This window comes from Chelon labrosus (assembly GCF_963514085.1).
Source record: "Chelon labrosus genome assembly, chromosome: 13".
In the NCBI taxonomy this organism is placed as follows: Eukaryota; Metazoa; Chordata; class Actinopteri; order Mugiliformes; family Mugilidae; genus Chelon; species Chelon labrosus.
This window is the reverse complement of record NC_140346.1, coordinates 6,302,984-6,310,195: the sequence shown is the minus strand read 5'-3', so window position 1 is coordinate 6,310,195 and position 7,212 is coordinate 6,302,984.

The window sequence follows — 7,212 nt, the reverse complement described above, 5'->3', positions numbered from 1 at the left end:
GGCGAGAGCTAGTAGCATTGTCAATCCTAGCAAACCGTCCCAATAATGAATGCTGATGCTTAAGAGAAAGGGTGTTATCCATCTTGGTGTAACATGTTAGCATGCTAGCTTGTACAAAACTTACAAGTGAGGTGTTTTTAAGGAGATATCTACATATAAATATGCAGAATAAATGGGCAAGGGGAACAAGTTTGGTAATGGAAGGTTTCTGTTTTTCCTATGTAGTTTGTTTGTAGCCCAGGCAACCATGTCTTAGTGTGGTTTATGCTTCCTTCAAATGGAACTCATAAACTTCTGGTTACTACATGGGAAGTCGTGTACACAACTCGTGAACCCTGACCTTAACTAAAATGGCCAGTTACGAGATTGTGAATGCCACAAGAGGAACACATGGAGTGAACATGATGAAGACTACAGCATTTGAAGGCAGCATTACTTGCACATAAAAAAAATAAACTGTGCTTAATGATGGAAGTATAGGCTGAATGGTCTGTCATTGCCTGCCAACAAGCAGATCATGTTGCAAATCAAGCTCCTGGAGTGGTTTTAAACTGTTATCTATCCACTGAACCACTTACCAGTCTTACTGCACGCAATGACATGGGCAAGAAAATGGCAGTCGAGGGCCATATATCTATTATCCAGATATCCAGGTATCCACTGACTGTAGGAGCCCTAAACATTGGTTGTTGCCCCTAGAGATGTCCACTGAGGCTTCTTTTAATGCCATTCGATTCGCAGGTATTTGGTTATAAACCAAAGAACAGGACCAAATCACAAGTCAACTTGTTCCCAGAGGACTCACCGGATCATCAAATGTGTGGTATGCTGAATTGATTACCACAAGAAAATGTAGTGGTACCAAAGTGTTGTGGTTAACGCCCTAATACCTAGTAGAAATATTTCAGTCCAAACCAAAGTGCTGGACTGATCAAATTTGTGCAGCAGCCATGAAGCCACTGTATTCCAGAGGTGTAAGATGACACATCTGTCACAGATGCTCTGCAGGTCAAAATAGCAATAAAGCAACAGCAGCATGGATTCAGCCACAAATGCAGCTGAAGTCTGAGCAGTAATCATGTCTAGGCACAGCTTCAGCCATTACTGGCAGGCAACTGTGGTAAACTGTGGGAGATTTGCTTTTTATGAGCAATAAATGCATCTACATCATCTCTCCTTTTTGTAGTATGTGCACAATTTTTCCCTTAGCTGGCAGTGCTTTATAACAGTTTTGGACCAACACAGACACAGTGTACCATATGGATCAGAAAAAAATGACCAAGCCTGACCTTTAATAGGCTCCATGGTGAGCATCGCTATTATATGACCTAGCTCATCTCAAATGTGTAAACAACTCTGTGCCAAAGAAGAAATTAAGGCTTATGGAATCTATCACACACATTTTCTCATATTCTATACACAGTAGCTCTGTGAGTTCCAGCACCCTTCAGCTGGCACCAAGTGCCACGTTGTTTTGTTTTTCCAAACATTTTCTTTCAAAAATGTTTAGCACTGAGATGCGTTGGCCTGTTGACGAGTCTGAGAATTTGGCAGGTTGTTGAACTGTGCTGCGTTTCCTTCTGTTTATAGTTCCATCGTGATGCGCGGAAGAGCCGAGTGTGTTTTACAGAAATCAGAACGACAACACTGTCATTTGGAGCTTGCACGCGTGACAGTACCTGGCAGCAATTGTAAAGCCTTTCCATTGGTGCTGTGTAGTATTTATTTATTTTTTTTGCCACTTCAGTTCTTGCTTGTCGCTGTCATGGAAAACGAACACTGCACAAGCTGAGGGCCGTTTCTCCTGTTCATCTTTTATTCCCTTTTCCTCACAATGATGCCATTCCTCAGATACATGATGTGTCAGTTTGACAAATTGGACGACGAGTCAGGGCCACCTGAAAATAGATTGTTTTGAAATATTTTTGCACATCAAGCACAAACACGCTCCATGGTATTACTGGGTTGCAGCCAATTTGCCTTCTTTTACAGAACAGTGTGGCTCAGTAAAATGATTCTGGGACGCATGCTGCTCAAACTCTAAAACATACATATTTGCAATTTATATGACTTTCTTTCACAGCATGCCTAAAAATACGATTTTTAACCACCCAGCTCTGGTGCTGATGCGGCTTGCAGACATGACTGGCTGTGTGAAGCATAAGCCTCCATAGAAGCAGTTTCCTCAGATGTATTTGAATAAGACATGATGCCAGTTTATTTTTGTAACATCCCCCACCTCAGACTGTTGGCAGGCAATGGAGTTGTGACTAACCCCTTTCCAGTTTCCATATAAGGCATACAAAAATGAAAAAATACTGAGTCTGGGCAATTCAAATGGGAAAGATTGAAGTAAATCACATCAACATTCAGAGAATTAGCCATTTCACAGACCAGAAGAGGACTGTATTGTAAAACACAGCAGTGGTAAACCACCAGGGGAGGGATTTCTGCATCCAAATTCACCACATCACACTGGGACACATTCCTTCTGCTGCACTTTCAGCCCTGGCTCTTTGATGTTAAATAATGAATAGATGTCACACAGCCACACTGCTCATGAAGGTGTCTGTGGCCAAGAATCTCTGTAAGGCTTTTGACTCTCAGACTTTGTTCAAACTGCTTGAAACCTGGGTGACAGCCCCTAAATGTCTGATGCTGGTGGGAGTAAGAGGAGCAGGGGGTATGCAGATGAGCACTTTGTGAAAGAGAAGGATTCACACTCTCATATTAACCAAAATATCCTTCTTTTCCAGGTCAGGTCTCAGAGTCGCCTGTCTACGTGAGTGGGCACGGCAGAGGAGGAGAAAAGGGAAATGGTCGGCTGACGTGTCGTGGAGGATGTCACTGCTAGGTAGTCCATCCAGTATGCAGCGTGGTCTTCACAGCTGTGCATCCACAGTGGTGCCATGATCCAGTTCTAACTGTGGGTGAGCATCCAAGGTTTATTTTTTGAAATATAGTTATATCAGTTGTCAAACTACTGGCACCAATAGCAATCGATTCACTGTCAGTTTTCTGGTAATGAGTGGTACTTCTTAACCTCAAAACAGTTTTATATATTTTTCTGTGGTTCACCATGAGCTTTCTCAAGTCTGAGAAAATTATCTCAATGACGTCATAGTGATGTCATTAAGCTGACTCCAAAAGTGATCAATCCTCGTAGATCCATGCGTTAAAATACCCAACTCTACTGCAGAAATAAACATGTTTACAGTCTAAAACAAAAATTGCTTCAGTCTCTGTGGCTTATTTTCCCATGCATGATACTCTCTTTAAGGGCGTGATCACTTTTAATGACAGATGGGTGCTCTCAAAGGTTGCTAGCTGTCTGCTTAGGCGTCACCCACCCCTTCAACCATTTCTGACTCATCCAGGAATTAGGCCAAACCACTCTTGAGCTTCAGAACTGCTCCTCAGGAAACCAGATTCAAGGAGGGTTTGTCCCAAGAGCATGTCTCAGAATTACAGACAATAAACTAGAGACTATCTAACAGAAAGTCTGCAGTCAGAGAGACATGGACCATTTTTCAGGCAGAGGGGATCCAACAAAAGTTGCTACTGAGATCCAGAGTGAAAATGACTTCACGCAACCAAAGAAATCCCAGTCTTTTCTTGATGACAGGTCAAGATTAAATTTTGCTGTTGTGAGGTTTAACTGCTCTGGCAGTGTCTGCAAAATCATCACTACGCTGTACAGAGTGGGAAGGTTGTTTTTGCAGCTCCAACACTGGCAAACTGGCTTTAAAATAGTAATGTTTCCAAGCCATCATTGTGAAGCTAATAGATCCTTCCAACACTATAGGCATTTTCACAAGGTCAAGAAATCAATTTCACTTTAAAACGTGGGCAATATCAATAATATCTGATTAGTAGGCAATCCGTATCGGATGGGTTTATGCTCCCTGAGTGCCTTCTAGATTACACAGTGAACTAATCAGATAAAGCTCTCTTTCCCATTGCAACTTTTTGCATTTGTTTCTGTTAGATATTTAATTGTTTAAACATGTATAAGCTGTAAAATGATTTAAAGACTCGTGTAAGATAATTATATTTCAGAGTATGATGGAAATGTCTAAATCCATTCATCATTCCATTATCTATTATCCTCTAGGCTGCTGAAGCCTATTCCAGCTGTCATTGGGTGAAAGGCTGTGTACACCCTGTACAGGTCAAAAATGTCTATATCTTACTTACGTTATAGAGTAACTTTTACATTGTCAAAACTTTTTTTCTTAAACAAAGCATATACATTATGTTTTTTTCATGTGGCAAAGACTGGGCACCTTCAAAAACTTTTCTTAAAAGGAAACATTGAGTAGATTTAACATTGAGATTCACTGTACCTTTCATTCCAGACCTTGGAATGCGAGTAATGTCGTTTCCTTTACAACTTCTTGCACTTATGTGAAAGGATGCAGAGACATGCTCAGTAATATTTTTCACAGAGGACTTCTCTGTAAATCACGTCCCCACTGGAGTAAATACATCTCTTTCCAGCACCAGTTTCTTTAACTACAGAAAGCATTTATGTGTCAGAACACCTATTAATGGTGTATTTATTTACAGAGCTCAATAAACATAATTGGCATGTATAATTATGTTAAGCCTCAATATACTGCCACCTTCCCCAGCAGTGGGAGCAGAATCACCGTGGGAAACGTGATGATTTGTTTCCTCATGTGTAAAGCTGAAATGAATACGCTAAACACCTGTGCCCACATTATGTCTGTTTTTGCTTTTGTTTAATTGAGCACATCACTTAATAACTGCATTTTCCGGTTAGGGCTCAGCATAATGCCAAAAGCCTAGACAGTAGCTATGAGAAGAAGAAGACCCTGGGAGAGAGCATTCAATGTAAATGAGCAAATGAGATGAGACAGTGGACATAATAATGGAAATGTGAAATATGATGATGCCATGCAAAACAAAATAACTTATTTAAATTATATTTGAGAATGAATTGAATTAATGTGCAACTTTTTGCAGAAGCAGGCATAAATTGTTGACAGAAGTGTGTTTATATACAGTCTGTGGTTTGGTTTAACATGCACTGTACTCCAGCTGATTTCTATGACTGTACCTTTTGAATATGATTGGGTAATAGTAACTGGCCAATCACAGCTAAGCAACCGTAACTAGGCTGCTCTTACAGCACTTTTTCTGCTTCAAGGTAACTAATCTGCAAATACACATTGAACACCGCCTTCACAGCTTTCTCATTTTAAAAAGGGTTGGTTGGAAAAATTAGATGGTAAGCTAGTCACAGTTATGCAGAGGTGTATAAAGTACTTGAAAAAAATAACTAAGTAAAAGTACAAATACCGTAACTGAAAATGACTTTGGTAAAAGTTAAAGTCACCCATAAGAAAATTACTTATGTAAAAGTCTTAAAGTAGCTTACATTAAATGTATTTAAGTATCAAAAGTATCTTGTGAAAAAATATACTCAAGTATCGTAAGTATTTTTACAGTACGCATAAAAAGAAGCAAAACAACCAAAAATGGTTCTACCCTTGTTCTCTTTATTTCACTTTCAGGTGAATGAAATAGATGTGGCATGATAAAACAAAAATTAAAAAACACTTGAGTGAGTGAATCAAGTCGCAGGGGTGCCCACACTTTTTTGGCTTGCGAGCTACTTTTATGACCAAGTCAAAGTGATCTACCCGTATATATATAGTCACATTAATTGTCATATCAATTGTTGCTACACTGTTAAAAGCTCTATCCATCTTTGTTTTTATTTTTATCAAGAAAAATTGGTGCACTGCACCTTTACAAAAATAGCGCTGTCTGTTTAAGAAAGACGGTAGTTTTGAGTTGTTGTTGAAGTTGTGCGTGGATTTATGCCGCTGAACTGAGGGCATGTCGCAAATATAAAGTAAAAATAAATAAAGATGAACGTTTATCTTGCTGTTTGTTTTGGAGTTGCAATGGATAAATGTTTTAGACTATCTTAAAAAAATGTCAATGGCACGAGATCTACCCGCACTACCTTCGATCGCGATCGACGTAATGAGCACCCCTGACCAAGTGTCTCGTGTCTGCCTAAGAACACAAAAAAGTTCCTCCTATCTCCTAGTCACGGGTGACTGTCGTGTTCTACCGAAGTAGATACTGTCAGAGTGGTAACGTCTTCCGTGTCTTCCTCATCAGCGTTAACTGCGGAGGTAGCCATGTTGATGTCTGCCGCCCCGTGCATCCCGCCCTTACCTCTAAGGGTAAGGGCGGGATGTACCTACGTTGTTCTCCTCTCGGACACGCCCATTCCAGATAATCCTTCAATGATTAATTATATTTCTATTTTAATTTGTAACGAGTAACGAGGTGGCAAACGTCACAGTAACGGAGTAAAAGTATATTTTTTTAACTTTTAAATGTAGTAGAGTGAAAGTAAAAGTCCTGATTAAAAAAAAAACTCAAGTAAAGTACAGATCCTCAAAGAAACTACTTAAGTAGTACATCTACTTCGTTACTATACACCTCTGCAGTTATGTCATATTATCTGGCCTTTATTACCTGGCCTTAAGCTAGCTAGCTCACTTGCTAGTATCCATGAGCCAGAATGACCAGCAAAGAAAGAGCCATGGTTTAGAAAATAAACATCAATGGTATGTGCACCAGGGACGTGGGGTCAGGGGAGGCAGGTGAGGTAGTGCCAATAGAGCTCCGGGCGTCACGTGACTTTTTTGTTGACACCGCCATATTGGCAGGAAAACTCTTAGGAATGGCGCCAGAGCTGATTTCAGACCAGGTCAGAGTTTACTGCGCACTTTAAACAGATTTAAATTGACCAGGTAAAAGTTGACGGATTATGTACTATTACCCAATCATGACCCAGGTGTGCTTTCTTCGAGCACTGAAACAGCGGCACGGACAATGTTGCTGACCTCATTAACTTGAGGAGGTTCATAACAGTACCTTAACTACAATAACAGGTAACTGTTTAATCCCGAATTTCTTTCTCATCGTGAGTAGTTTTAGTGCTGAGTGAGAAACACCCCTTTCTAATCCACGTTATAAACATTAGCCTAACTTGCCTTTACGAGAAGAAATCCGTTGGACATCATGTTAAAAACATGCTTAATAAACCAGATATTACACTTGGAAAACGATGGATTCTGTACCTGATATGAAGTGATCGCAAGCGAAATCCATTTCTTGAGGGATCCCACCGCTCCTTTGCTCGTGCCTACTTCTTGTGCGGTA